Source organism: Scomber japonicus, chromosome 22, assembly GCF_027409825.1.
Source record: "Scomber japonicus isolate fScoJap1 chromosome 22, fScoJap1.pri, whole genome shotgun sequence".
Taxonomy (NCBI): Eukaryota; Metazoa; Chordata; class Actinopteri; order Scombriformes; family Scombridae; genus Scomber; species Scomber japonicus.
This window is the reverse complement of record NC_070599.1, coordinates 10,429,014-10,445,257: the sequence shown is the minus strand read 5'-3', so window position 1 is coordinate 10,445,257 and position 16,244 is coordinate 10,429,014. Positions and strand designations below refer to the sequence as shown.

Sequence of the window (16,244 nt, the reverse complement as noted above, 5' to 3'; positions counted from 1 at the left end):
TAGAAGGTATTAAGACCTTCAATCAATCAAGTTTGAGGACATATCGAAGAACCCAATGAGAATGTTCATTATAACTGGTAAAGCATCACAATGCATTAATTGTCATCTGCAAAACTTGGCATTTTAAATCATTGTTAGATTACAAAACTGGCATCTAAGAAAACTGGTGCCGTTTGTTTTCTCCAACTTTATAAAATCCCCAAAGAAACAATGTACCCAATGAGAAATGATGTTTCAGTTTACTGCATGGGACAGTTCTTTACCATTGGCCTGTCACCTCAACAATGACATACACACGATTTCCATGTACAGTACAGTACAATACATACGTACGCGTATATGTACAGTACAGTACAATACATACGTATGTGTATATGTACAGTACAGTACAATACATACATACGTATATATGTACAGTACAGTACATACATATGTGTATATGTACAGTACAGTACATACATACGTGTATATGTACAGTACAGTACAGTACAATACATACATACGTGTATATGTACAGTACAGTACAATACAATACATACATACATGTATATGTACAGTACAGTACAGTACATACATACATACGTGTATATGTACAGTACAGTACAATACAATACATACATACATGTATATGTACAGTACAGTACAGTACATACATACATACGTGTATATGTACAGTACAGTACAGTACATACATACGTGTATATGTACAGTACAGTACATACATACGTGTATATGTACAGTACAGTACATACATACGTGTATATGTACAGTATAGTACATGCATACGTGTATACATACGTGTATATGTACAGTACATACACACACACACACACACGTGTATATATACATACATACATACATATGTGTATATATACATACATACATATATATGTGTATATATACATACACATACACACGAGTAAATTATGCACATTTTATTCAGTAATTACCCAATATTAGAAAGACTGAATTTGAGAGGGACAGAGAAATGTTATTTTCTTCTATTTCCATATGTCGTAACCTTCGACATCTATTATGACTCATCTGTATGCATTTATTTAAATGTACAGCTCATATGGGTTAAGTTGTGAGACCTTACAGACTATAAATGCATAGCCCCACAATATAAATCATTTTAGTGTCCGTTGTTTCTTGGACACAATTTGAATGCAGCAGTGGACAGACAGAGGGTAGAGATACACAGTTCTTAAATGGAAGTGTCCACACATTCAAGCTGCTGCCAAACATAAACACAGTCGGACAACTGGGAAGTCTCTCTGCCTCAAGACTGAATGAGAGACAGAAGGCACAAACAAGCTCAAATTTTGGACACCATCTTGGCTTCCGTCTCCTTAATGTCTCAATTAGCTGGTATCCACATTCTGGCCAAACAGAAGGACAATTATGCATCAGCCTGGTGTGAAATGTGTTGGTGGAAAAAGCAGATCTAGTCTTGATAACTTGGCCCAGGCACTAACGTCATGTTTTTGTTACGGTTTCATGAATATGTTACTGTTTCTGAAATTAGACAGCTCCACTTGCATCCTGAAATAATGAGAAGGACGAGATGAAATTAGTCACTTTATGAGCGCTGCCCCCGACAGTTGATATTCTTGGTTTCCCACTACTTTGTTTCATTCGGACACAGATTTGTTACCAGGCTCTGAATGATAACTAGTATCCGTGGGGTTCAGCACATTGTCAGCTTCTAAGTGCTATAGCAGTTAAAGGACACAGCATATGAAAAGAACTTGTTTTGCATCTGCTACTCTGCTGTGCGAAATGCAGCGTGGCCAAGAGTTAAATGTTTACAAGAATAAAAAAACATGTTGACTTTTTCCATTTACTTAAATTCTGACTGAAACAAAGGAAGCAATACAAAAATACTGAAGTTGAAATATGGTTCAAGTACTTGTTTGTTCATTCATTGCTTTAGTTAGTGGTTCACCTATTAACCCAATCCCTTCTTTATAGCATTTGCATATTCATTAAAAGTGAAGCCAAAGAACAAACAGCACTTCAAAGACAAGTATCCAAATGTAATAACACTAAGTTATGATGTGAAATATTAGTGTTTTCCAATGACTGCTTTTTCACAGAGATGGAAAATAGTTTAATATTATGCAAATACACACATTTCAGAGACAAACAGGACAAGTGAACATTTTATGAGTCGACAGTCAAACATTTGGCATCCATGCATTTTTTTATTACATATAAATCAAGTTTGGCCTAGTTTTTTCCCCATTTCTGCATAAATCTTCTACTTTGAAAACATAAGGCAAGACTGATTGAATGAGGACCCTCGAGGGTTTATGAAATTCATTGTATACTAATTTGACTTAGACAAATTAAAGAGCCTGCAGCAACATCTGTCCCTCAGTGTAGCCTGTTACAGAATAAAAGTCCCTCGAATCATTAGCAACTTCAACAAAAAGGCCATATTATACATCGAGGATGAGGGCGATATGCCTTCAGCCAGTTGGAAAATGCACTATAGCACATGCTGAGTGGGATGACAGTAAATACTGTTGGGAAAATTATTTCTGTGTTGGAGAATCAAAGACAGTAAAGAGGACGGACCTGAAACATGTGCACAGAGGCAGCGTTGGGCAATATCTGCTTTCTGCTTAGAAAAGGATATAAAAGGTAGAATAAAACCCAGACTCAAGCACTTTTATATGATTGGAGGGGCTAAATCAGAGGAAACACCAGGTGACTGAACACACAATCCAGGCTGGGAATCCCAAGCGCCCGGATGGCAGGCTTTTCTCCCTGCTGTGGTCATGAGGAGGGGTCAGGTGCAGTGGGCTGGCACTGAGGGACTAATTGTTATTCATTTTGGCTGTTTTATTGCACAAACTGAAGATGCCGACAGGATTACATTTCACTATGATTACATGTGACAAGTTGATAGATTGACAGATTGATTTTTTTTGGACTGAGTTCTTATTTCACACACTCTTAAATGATAACTTTGTAAATATGATAAACACTATTTCCAGCAAGTAAAAGGAATGACATCAAACATTTTTGGTGGGGAAATATCCATAACCTAATTTCAACTGATGCTGTTCTTTTTGCTTATTCACAGACTTAACCTTAACGTTGTTGACCCCTACTTCCTCAAACTCTTTCATTATTGTGTGTGTACGCTGTCATAGTACCCATCAAGCACTGTACACACAGCAGACTTCACGTGGCAGTTTAATTACATTTTGTCTAGAACCCCCGTAACTCTGAGCTGCAACACTACCTGGCCCCAGGTTTGTTCCAATTAGTTGGTGGAAATGTGATTATACATACATTTATTTAGTAATATGCAGCATGTAAGCACAAAAACTGAAATAATAAAAGGTCTTAAAACTTGATTTTGAGTCAGGGTCCCCTAGAGCTCAGGGTTTCATGATTACATTAGGTAATAATACAGGGCCTGCCTTAAGGCCATCATCATTTCAGTTCATACTGAGGTTTAGTAGAGCATGTTCCCCCCAAATTAGCAAATAATTACATTAAAACCAAACTGGTACAGTGTTCAGTGGAAAATCTGCCAGTTTTTCTAGTTTGCTAGGAGCCAGAAACAGTCATAGAATACACTTTGTGGTACTACTTTTCTTAGGGTTACACGTTCAGGAAAAGCTCTGCTTTGCAACAGTTGATGTTTTTCCATTTATTTTGTGTCAGAAAGGATTGTTTATCAAAAGTGTTGTGAGAACTTTGTCTATTTAGGTTGAAGGTTTTCTGAATGTTTCACTTGTGCCAAATTTTTTGGATGACTTATTATCCATTTACAGCATAAATATATCCACTCATCTACAGCATTTATCTCAACTTTCATTTTGCATTTCTGCTGATAAAATTCAATCTAAATAATGTGTCTATTCTTTGCATTCATTTTTTTTTTCAATGAACCCTAGTAGGGCACTGCTCCACCTTGCTTTGGGGTTCTGAAGTGTCAAGGTGTGAACATACTTATTATTTCTGACAATAATTATAAAATAAGTCTGCTTAAGATGTTAAGTCAAATATTATGTGTTTATTTCACTACCTGGCATCTCACAATGTTTGTCACTTGTGCATTTGCCTTGATTAGGGCTTCTGAATAACTGCCAAGTTGAAATTTTCTCTGACAATTTGACCAATCATCAACTCCCTAAGATGTACATGTATTCCAAATTATTCACAGCCCAGCATTGCCCAGACTCCCAAAAGTACTATAAGCCAGATGTTATACCAGCTCTGGAAGAGTCCTTTGGGGGATAAGCAGTGTAAATCCTTCCCTGTCAAACTAACACAAATTCTTACATATTAGTAAAATGTATCAGCCTGGAAACTGCAGACAGCTGAAATAGTCTACACCATTGAGTACATGGATGCACCTCTGCACCCCCGCTTAAATACCAGTTTATATGGTTACACACATTGTCTCGAGGCACCTCAGAAATTAATTTGTAAATGTCAGACTTAAATTGGCATCATGTTTAGAGACCGTCAGTGAAAAAAAAAATCAACATTCAACACTTTAAAAGACACCAAGTCAAATGAGCTCTTACAATTCTGGAAAAAGTCTAAACTAATTGAACTTATCAGTTCTCTCCAAGTAGCTTCAAAAGATGAAAGCTTTTTCATCTATAGACTCTTCCAATGCAATGCATCTATTGTTTACCCACTGATACAAATGCTTGGTCTGAGTTGAAGCGGGTCTTACTGTTCAATATACTCAAACATGACAGAGCATTTTGTTGCAGATATTATGATAACTATATTAACTGGGTCAACTTTAACGTCTTATTATCCACGTCATGTTAGATCATGTGAAATACCACCTTCAAAGACTGTTCTTTGTTTACAGCCATCCAGCACTGTAAGTGAGAGCAAGGCCTGGCTATGTTTCATCACATTATCTAACCACAACACCTGCACGTGTATAGATTAAGTAATAAGGGATTTGCGGTTGATTAAGCTTAATCTGGGTTCATGTCCTGTGGCTGTTAAAAAGACCTGCCAATCATATTGCAACTGTACAGCAGCACCCAAACTATATTTTTTATATAAAGACTGCTGCCAGTTTTAATTTACATTTTTGGTTTTGGCTAATATTTTGTCTTTTTTTCCCCCCACAAATCCTGTGACTAACAATTAAGAAAACAATCTAAATACAGCAACCATGATCTGCCATGTCATTAACTGTGACATTACTACATTATTAACAGGGTTTTTAATACGCTGAATATTTATTGGAGATTTCCTTTTAACATGCCTGGAAATGTAGTCAATGTAAATAGTGTATCTTTGTGTGGAGTGGTGAAAGGTTAATAGAAACACACCCATCAAGCCAGGCACAAAAAATTCAATGAGTCAAATTCATTTAGTTGCACAGTATACCAATTAAAAGAAGTCAAAATGCTTCTATGTGACAAACTGACAGATGAGCATTTTAAAGCACACATTTAAATTTCCCTTGAAAAGAGGATCATCGTCGTATTACTTCAGGTCACCTCCAGAGTCAAGAGTGCAATGACTGTTTCATTAAAATGTAATTTTATTAAAATGAATGATCTAGTCTGCCCTGACTTATGCAGGGGGTTAGTTTGCTGGGATTGAGGAGATCAGAGCAGAGCATGTATTATGTACTGACCTGTGACAGCGAGGTGAGCACCTGAACACATACACTTAAGATTTTTTTTTCCATTAAATCTGAAATATGTTCATAAAAATGTATATGCATATACTTATATACATACACAAGTACCTAAGAAAGCACTCATGACACGCACGACTTATGCACACGTCTCTACAGTATCACAGTACAAGAAAAGTACATTAGCCTAATACTCACTAAAACCTAAAGGGGGGCACACACACACACACACATACACACATACACTATCTGAATGTCCAACACACACACACACACACATCCAGCAGCAGGCTCACAAATTCAGTCTCAATCTGTCACATGTGCACACACACAAGAAGGCTGAGTACTAATTGCATATCATTTTCAGTCGTTTCACTCAGAGCTCGTTAGCAAGGGAGAAGGGGGTGGCTGTGCTCCCAGAACTCAAAAGGGGAGAGGGAGAGAAAAAGAGAAAGAAAGAGTACAGTGAGGAGAGGAAGGCAGCTTGTTGTGGCCGCAAGAGATGAAGAGATATACGAGGAAATATGACAGAGAAGCCGGGAGGTAAAGAAAATATTCTGCTCCGGTGTTGAGATGCACCAGGATGAAAGCGATTGAGAGATAAATAAATAGAGAGACAAGGCGACAGCAATGTATCCCCAACTCAAGGGAAGACAGAGAAAATGATGCCAGTGGAAGCTGACGGAGTGGGAGTATGGATGAGGATAAAAAGCTGGATGCCAAAACTGAAAGAGCGAGTGGGAAAAGTGGGAGTGTGGAAGAGATTGGATTTGGCCTCACTCAAAAGGACTCAAAAGGACAGAAGGAATGAAGGCAAAGAGGCAGTGGGAGGAAAATGAAGGTGGAAGGCAGAAGGAGCAGAGAGAGGGGAGTTGGGATGGCAGTGGGATGGAAGGATAAGACAGATAAATGGGAGTGTGGGATGAGAGGCATAAGCAGGGATGGCCGTGTCGAATTGAGGAGAGAAGAGATGACTCAGGGTAAGGGTGGAGGATGTTATATTAGGAAAGGAGATAATGAAGAGGGAATAATGGAGGAGAGGAGGTGGGATTGCAGAAAAGCAGGTTAACCTTTACAAAGGAAAATCTTTTAGGAGCAAATGAGTGTCTAAGGGGAAAAAAGAGAAACTTAAAAGCATAGTTTGACATTTGGTGAAATATACTAATCTGCTTCCTTGCTGAGTTAGATGAGATGATCAACACCACTCATGTCTGTAACGCTAAATATAAATCTACAACCAGCAGTCACATAGCTTAGCATAAACACTGACAACTGACAGAAACAGCTAGCCTAGAACATCCTGTCCTTTTTACACTTGGGTTTCTGCATGGATTAAACAAATGAGATATAACACATTAATTAGTGAGCTTTAGAGATGCTGGCGTGCGGAAACTGTTACCTTCGGACAGAGCCAGACTAGCTGTTTCCAGTCTTTACGCTGACTTAAATCTACATCTTGGCAAAAAAAGTGAATAAATGCATTTCCTAGAGTGTCAAACTTCTCTTTAAGCTTCCTATGGCAGACACAAGACATTGAAGGAAGGAAAAAGGGAGAGGGGAGGAGGAGGGACGGAAAAGTTGAAAGTAGGAGAAGGAAGAACGAGGAAGGTGGGTGGATTTGAGGAAGGAAGTGAGAGCTCGGCAGAGATGACTCTGCGGGAAAATATGGAAACTGTGAGCAAGTGTGAGAGGAAGTGAAGACGAGAAGGGCCGCTAAAGAAATGAACACGATCATAATGTAAATCCTGCTTTGCAAAAATTACTTTTCAAATTCACCCTCTCCCTTTGTTAGGGATTCTACCCCTTTACTGCTGTTGCTTCTCTTCTCCTTTTGTCCTCTCTTCTTCCTCCTACCTCTCATCCTTTCATCTTCCATCGTCTCCAGCACCCCCTCCCCTCCCAACCTCCCACATGTGGCCTCGAAATGCAAAACATTCACTCCTTTTGAAGTGAACCTTGATTTCATAACTTCATTAGTGTGCCGAGTGTTAGCAGGATGCACTGTATTGGGGTTAGTTTGTGTGTGTTTTCACTCGGCGTTCAGGTTTGTTCATGTTCACACAAGCCTCGTCTCCGGTAAATACATTTTTCAAGATGGCTCTGGGGCAAGTGGTAAAGAGCAAAGCAGAAATGTATTTCTCATTTCAGTAAAACTAATGCAGACTCTTGTCTACCAAACGTGCGCACTCAAAACACACTCACGCACAATCTTGTCTAAATAAATAACTGGAAATATAGCTAACGTGTTTCCAAGAAGGGCCTGCAGGAATGGAAATGTAGCAAAAAAGAGGGTAACATAGAACGTGGTAGAGATGGATGGCGAGGGAATAGGGAGGATGAATAAATATAAACAAAGACACAGCAGGAGTCAAGAGGGAGATATGGAAGAATAGGACCTGGAAGAAAAAAGGAGGTCAATAGAGAAGAAAGAAGAGAGATGAAAAAAATGTGAAGGACAGATGTAACATTATGTAAGGGACAATAAAGACGGGGTAAATGGAGAGAGAATATGAAAGAAAAACAAAGATGAAGCAAAAAACAGACAGGGAGCGACTGAGTGGATGGTGGGGAGGAAGGCATTGAGCCTCCCATCTTGTTTTGTATGAATTTCATTAGACGGTTTTAGACAGCAAACAGAAGAAGTCAGAGGGAGCCTGACGAGGGGAGGTGAGCAGTGAAACGACAGACTGAGGGATGAGTAGTCTGTATCAGAGAGGAGAGAGGAAATAAGAAATGTGAATCATTGTGGCATGAGGATGGCATTTTGACACCAATTTAGCTGGCAGCCACAAAAAAAAGGAAAGCCAATGCTGCCTGTTCGATATGCAAATGCAAACACAACAGAGATGGAGAGAGGGAAAATATTAATCACAATCAATTTGAAGAGAAAAAAGTGGGAGAACAGAATGAGAGGTACAGAGGATAGATGGCAAAGGAAAAGAAGATAGATGAGAGAAACTTAAGAAACACAGAGGCAAGTACATGTTTTCACAGTTAGGCTACAATACAAGCATGTCGAAAGAATAGTTATTAGTTTGGGGTAAACTACAGGACAAATAAACACAAGACAAGTGGTTGGAGGACGCACAAGGCAAGGAGGCGGTGTTGGGGTGGAGAATATGGATGGACGGACACACAAATAGAAACCTATCTGATTAGATTTCCTCTCCCTTTCAGCTCGCTTTCTCTCTTATTTTCTCAGGCCTCACTATCAGCCTATTAATTAATTCCTGCTTTCCTTGTTATGAAGCAGATGGGTGAGTGAGCAGAGGAATGCAAAATAACTCAAGCGTCCAGGAGACAGCGAGGAGCAAGACGAGGAAAGGCCAAAAGGAAAGAGACCGTGCATGGAGATAAGAAGAAGGGGAAGACAGGAGGAGGAGGAGAGAAAGAAAGAGGGGGGGGACAGTACAAATATACATTTCCAATTTTCTTGATGTCAAGTGCACAGTGGATGTGGGGTCAAACTATACACACCACACTCTTACACTACCTTTAAATAAATATTGCTTTTACTCAGAAATGCATGACGTTACTATGACGAATGAGAGTTAATCATCTTATTTGTTTCTGCTGTTCAGTTATTAAAGCATCACAACCGTTTGACACTTTTCTGTTTAATACATCAATAAATCATTGTCACGTCCGCTGTCACATGGAAAACTGCCATAAACAGACAAGAGGTTTGGCAACCTCTACCGTTGTTCACACTGCATTTCTCATGACACGCCTCTGACATACATATCATCTGTCTGTTGTTGTGGTTTGTGGCTGCAAAAGGCAAGATGCTGTTTTTCGTGTCATTCTGGCACCAGCAGAGCAAGTAAAAACATCCAAGGGATGACACAATAATCTCACCACAAGGTCCATTCAGTATCTGCTTTGGAGCTTTCGACCGTATCATGCCATCTTACTTAGCAGATGGATTTTCCCAGTTGTCATGGAAACGTGGATGTTTCCGATTCCACTTCCCTGAGAAATTTAAGGACCTTTCATCCACATTGGCCAAAAAGTTGAGATTGAAAAGTACAATCTTGACGTTGGAAAATGCAATTGAGCAAACGATCCCACCACAAAGTCTGTGCATGCTTCCAATGTCGAACGAACTTTCAATCTCAACTATGTAGAGAGAGTTTAGGAAGAATAAGGTCTAAGTTTTTGTTTTTGAAAATAAGTATTAGTATTAGTATCTTATCAAAAGACAGATTCCATTAAATTAAATTATTTTTCATTTTGTCAAATGTACTGTCCAAAACCCAGATGTTATTTTACAATATACATGATTAATATAAGAGCGAAATTTTGTAAACCCTCACATCTGAGAGGCTGGAGCCAGTGATTGTTTAGCAAGAACAATTAATTGAGGGGTGGCCAACTGTGTGCCACAGAGTGCCAACAGTATGCTGGTTTTCAATCCTAGCAAAGACTCCACCTGCTGATCAGCACTCCTTCAAGCAGAGGAAAACGGTTTGCTCTCCATGGCACATGGATGGCCATTGCTTATTTAATCAAGTATTAAAGTTGTTGGTTAATGCTATTAATCGACTTATGATTTAAACAGTAGTATCATGCTTGATTTGACAACAATGTGTTAATAATTTGATTGTATTTATGTGGAACCTTCAGAGGTAACTGAATCACATTGGAAAGAAAGCCATTGTTCTTCTACTAAAAAGGCTATAAGCTTTATAAGATCCTCTCCAGACATGTTTAAAGACAAATACTCTGCTTGGAATAATAAACTTTCTTATATGGTTACTGAAAAAAAACAGTTTAATTACTTTGTTAAATAGAATTTCCCTCATTGGAAAAACTCAAATCTATTAATATGCAGATATAGTTAATTTCAAAATGTTGTCTAGACATTAAAAAGTTACTGTGTGCACATAGGGGGCTTAATTAAACACAAATGGTTTCCAAACTAGTTGTGATGTAAAAATCCTGCTCAGGATCAAGCTCAGAGAAAATCATTTCTGACCATTTCCAACAGCCTGGCACGAAAGTTTGTGAGTATGTACTATACTACGATGTAAGTTATATTCAAAAAGTTACTTTATTTCACCAACACAGCTGTCAGAAAAGGGGGTTTCATTTTATAATCGGGATTACCTTATATTCAGGCTAATACTGTACGAGCACTACGCTGTAACACATTAAGAGAAAGCACCCAGCTGTCATGTCCGAGGATGATTCACAGTAGGAGCCAAAGGTCACTTCTCTGCTAGCCGGGGGGAGACAGTGTGATGCACGCCGGTCTGAAGCCATCATCCAGCTGGTGTACCAAATGATTGAGACCGATATGCTGCCAATCAGTGTGGAAGAGGGTGAGGGATTGAAAGAGCTAATTCAGAACCTCAAGCCCAAGTACATGAAGCCATCCAGAGCTAGTGTGACTAAACACTTTGAGGAGAAGAAAGATGAGCTAAAATTCAAGCAGGCCAAGGAAGATAAGCTAGCTCTGACTACTGGACAGCTCTCACAGACAAAATCTGAATCATAGCTTTTCTTAACCATTAACCAGTTCGGTACCGCTTAGTGAGTATGGGTGCCAGTCTGTCAAAAGCAAAATTAACCAAAACTGACAGACTTCCTCGTCTCGTGTGATTTAATCTTTAATCATTTATGTTTGACTTGTGTTGCAGTTCACCATGTTTCAAGGCCTTCTCTGAAACTAGCATAGAGAGTTCTCCTATACATGTCCAGATTGATCTATACAATTGACGTGCTGGGGTGAATTTGAAGACACCGTGTTGGTTGATTAAACTTCAATATTTACCTGATGTCTTTCTCCGCAGTACTGTATCGACTTAACTCTGCTGTTCCTGCTTTGAAATGAATCCTGGCCACAAACCACTGAACCCATTTGATTATAAAACTCAGAAAACCACATTCTCAACTACTCTTTTCTATACATGCTTTGTCAAAGTAAGATGGTGTACTGTAAAGGTAGCAAGCTGATTTGAATCTTCAGTGAGTGCTAACATGACAGTGTGTACTAAGTAGGCACTTCCAATCATAGGTTTTGCTTTGAATTTGGGCCCAAAACACAGCCAGCAGGCTAAACAGCAAACTCTGAAGTCCCAGAAGAACCCATGAACACTGAATCCCTGACTCATCCACCTACACAACACTTCAACATATTACTGTGCGCTTCACTCTTATCTGTGTATTCCAGGTACTGTTATCTTTGAGAAAAAACAGCATTCATATGTTATTTTTGTGACCTTGGAAAGTATCATCTCTATGTGCATACTTGAACAAATCCATCCTCTCCTCACAGCACTTTTCCTTCTACCCCTACCACTTTAAGGACTGAAAGGTTATTTTCAACACATAGTTCATAATGACTGATTAACTACTCCACACTATAATTAGTAGTTTAATCAACAGCAATTTTCAAATTGAAATATAACCTGATCATTTTTTGCTACCGGGGGAATCCTCTGCTTCTACAAAACAAAAGATAAGCAGTTAAATAGTTTGTTTAAACTTGTCTTTGGACTTAATTGAATACGGTTAACAGTGATGATTTCTTCACAGTCTTAAAGATGGGCAAAATGTTATATAATCAACATTAAACCTTGAAACCAAAAACCTGTTTTGAGTCATTCAGCAACCTAACTTACTCTATCCTGATAAAGTTTTAAAATTAACAACGGCAACCATGCAAAGTTTAAAAAACACTGATGACTCACCAGCCCTGAAACCAGAAGCTCTGTTTTAAGGCTGACAACATTTAAATCAAGATTTTAATTTAAGGGATGACATTCAAAAGATTATGTTCTGCAAAAAGGTTTACATGCACAACTTAACAAAACACACAACACAAGACATGCGCACAAACCAAAAAATACAAACACCCATATGGGCCTGATAAATGCAATCCAAGTTCTCTCACTTGGAAAATTGCAGTGGAAGTCACAAATAGAGAGAGAAAGAGAGCGGGAAAACAAAGCGAGGGAAGATAAATAGGCCCCCACACACACTATCATGGATATGTGCATCCACACACATAAATACACATGTAGTTAAAAATGCATCAGCTACCACACTGCACATTTGGCACACGCACAGAAATATATTCAACAAACAGCACATATATAACACATGACAACACACAACAGGCCTGTTATGAAACACACACAAACACAGACACAGACACAGACACACACACACACACACACACAAACACACACACACACACACACACACACACACACACACACATCTCTGTGAGTCACCGACCAGCCTAGATAACGTGATAAGTGTAAAATACGAGCTGTGCCAGAATAAAATGGAGGCAACAACAAGGAGGGAGTACAGCTGGGAGAAAAATAAATGCTATACAATAAATACAACATGAAACAAAGGAATGAGGGGAGCAGCATACAGGGAAGAAGAAATATTGAGGCAAGCATAAGTATGCATGTTAACAGCGAGGAAGACGACAGAAAGAAAACAGAGAAATAGCAAATAAGAATAGATAACAGCCATGCTATAGATAAGTCACAACACATTGTTTATGCTCATGAAAGTTAAACAACTATACAAGAGACAATAAAAAGGTAGAGACAGTGTGTTGGGAGAGACGAAAGGCGATGGGAGACGAGAAGGACATATACTGACCAAGAGAAGAGGATGTGTAAAAAATCAATGAAAGTGGTAAGAAAGAACCGCCTTTTTCTTGTAAAATTAAGCATTCTCATTTTCATGACTGGGTTGTACTATAGGAAACTAATTAAACATAAGTGTATTTATAAAGCTATTAATCACAACAAAAGCCTGCAATTACAAAATACACAACGTCAATCAGAAATATGGAATAACGTTTCATGTGTGACGCTCCGTCAAAGTTTGTTTAAACAGCAGGGCTGCTGTTATTCTATTTTTTATGTCCAAATTGGCCAATCACATACATTCAACAACAATCAGAGGCAGACTAGGGCGGGTCATTACTTGGGGGGGAAAAAAAGCTTACCTCCGGTCAAGACAAAATAGAGTAGTCTCTCTAGCTGTCGCCACAGTAACTTCAGGTTAAATTCATAACTCAGTAACTCCCACTGGATTTGAACACCTGTACTGTATTTTATGGTTTCACATGCATATGAGGTGAGGCGACACTGTCCCCACCAAACAGCCCCCTGCCCCCTGTCTTAATGCATGGCTGTTTTCAGTCTCAAGTTCTAACAGGCTTTGGCCACACAAGCAGCACTTGTTTGCAGGATCAGTTCATTTTGGGGGGAGGGGGTTCGGCTTTAGTCTTATCATGGGACTTGTTGAAAATAATAAAAGTATATTGAATATTCTCAGCCTAATCTTTTTACTGTTGGCATAATGGCCTCCAGTCCCACAGCCGGCTTCTTTGTAATTCTGGGGGAAAATTTGCAGAGGATATATGCTTCATGGAAACATGCTCGCACACACTGAAGCATTCAGGAAACTGAGCAAATGATTACTTCTACATGAAAACAAACAGGGCTGCGTATTTACATGCATACTGGCATACACAAAAAGGGACTCATCAATTTGTGTATGCTGACACACACACACACACACACACACATCTCCACCCTCCACATTCACAGCTATCCTCACTGCTGGAATTTTCATTTACAGGTTTTAGACAAATGAACCATGCAACATAATGGGAGAGTGCGAGTATGCAGCTGGGATGCAGTTACTGGGTCTTCCTCTATGTATACCAAAGCCCAGCAGGAAACCATCCTAATTAAACCCAATGCTCCGAGCAGACTGTAGATGTGTCTTTGATGTATCAACATATAGCCTGCATGTACTGGAGTTAACATGTAAGAGAAGTCTCTTTAAACCAGTAGAGAGATAGAGAGGCACACGAGACAATTTATGTGCAAACCTTATTAAATAAAATGATCTTCTCAACAGGGTTCCTGGCATATTACACCAATAGGTAAGCCTGCTGCGTGTGAGACAGCCCAGTAAAGCGGCAAAGCTTCCTTTACATCTGACTGGGAGGGATTTCATCTGTCATTTCACCCCATTATATTTTACTCATTGCTCTCTGACTAACAGGCTGGTGAATCATTTGAATGCAAGCCACGGCGCCTAGCATCCCAGTCTGCTAGTTGGTGTGTGGGGAGTGACAACCAAACAATATTGACAAACACGACCTGTGATTGGTTGGTTCAAGCAGGCGATGCTCCAGCACGTTTCCACAGGCTTCAGTGGGTTGAATGTACAGTATGTCACGCATGTCAAGTGAACCTGTGCTTGACAAATCCGTTATGGTTTATGACTGCACGATGAAATCAGAGAAGACATTGACATCTTCATTACTGAGTGGTTAGCTGGATCCGAGCAACTTCTGCTGCCCCCCTTTAGTGGCATTTAAAGCTAAGTAAATAAATAAATAAATATAAAGCAGGAGTGACTTCTTCCTTTTCAGCTCGGGAGAAAACTGGTGAACCCCTGCCTTTAGCGTTATCCCCATATGCCTGTCTGTCCCAGGGCCTTACCCACAATCCACCTCCTTCTGATGCTGAATCCTCTGGTTTTCGTCAAGCCTTTGATACTTCTTGGCTCGGGAGCCCCGAGCCTGCAGAAAAGGCTTAGGAGAAATCCAAAGGGGATTACTGGACGGAATGTATGGAAATTACAGTTTAATTTATCATTTAGGTCATGGTAATTCATGCAAATTAGGATTTCATTAATTCCAGCCTTGGGTTTAAATGGTGTTGCTCTTGTTGCGGTGTTCAGTCTTGTCAAGATCACACGTGAGGGGGAAGGTGTGGTGGCACAGGAAATATACGGTAATTCATATAAAAATCTCAACAGAAAAGGTCATTGCCATAGAAACGCCTTCTATAACATTATTACAGCAGTCCATGTGGCAGGACAAAGGATGAAACCAAAAGACAGGAATGCAGGCTGATTACAGTTGTTAATGCTGATGTGCAGTGGATCAGGTGCTAAAGGTGACACTGCGCATGATTTATCCTACGAGTGTCATTCAAAACTTCAGAATAAAGTAATTCCAAGATGGGATAAGAAAAAAAACATAACAGATCCAACAAATTCTTTGCTTTTTGTCCATTCAAATACAGATATTTGTGGTGAGGTTCGTGGAAGTACAGGCATAAAACTGGCACATGTTAAAAAATATATAACTATGTGACATACTTACAATAGTTAAGATATGTAGTGAATGCCAAAAGTCTGTAAATAAAGTGAGTTATAACTCAGAAAAAGAACAAAAGCCTGGACATCAAAGTAAGATTGTTTTGCAGCTCTTTGCATTCTGCTGTTGTTTCTCACATCTCCTTATTGCTTCACTGCTAATGGCTACGAACAATTATCTCCATTCATAAATGATGAGTAATTGTGTTTATCTGCATACGCATTACCTTATCGTATAGTATTGGTCCAGTAAATGTCAAAAATGTCATTAAGAGGTGGGAGAGAGAGACATGCAACCAAATGCAATGACTGCTGTGATTATAATCATGATAAGCATCCTCCTCATTATCAAAATAGCTTTGACACACTCTCTCTCTCTCCCACACACACACACACAAACAAATTAGATTCTTCAGTGTTAGGACACGGACACACACACAGTTACATCCCT

At 39.3% G+C, this 16,244-nt stretch overlaps 2 protein-coding genes across 2 annotated transcripts in view; both read right to left on the bottom strand.

Moving 5' to 3' along the window:
• Window positions 1-16,244, bottom strand: part of ppp1r14bb (protein phosphatase 1, regulatory (inhibitor) subunit 14Bb) — a 244,621-nt gene that overhangs the window by 39,271 nt on the left and 189,106 nt on the right. The window lies entirely within an intron of this gene.
• The window catches only part of LOC128383301 (pyruvate carboxylase, mitochondrial-like), a 287,146-nt gene that overhangs the window by 197,024 nt on the left and 73,878 nt on the right, over window positions 1-16,244 (bottom strand). The window lies entirely within an intron of this gene.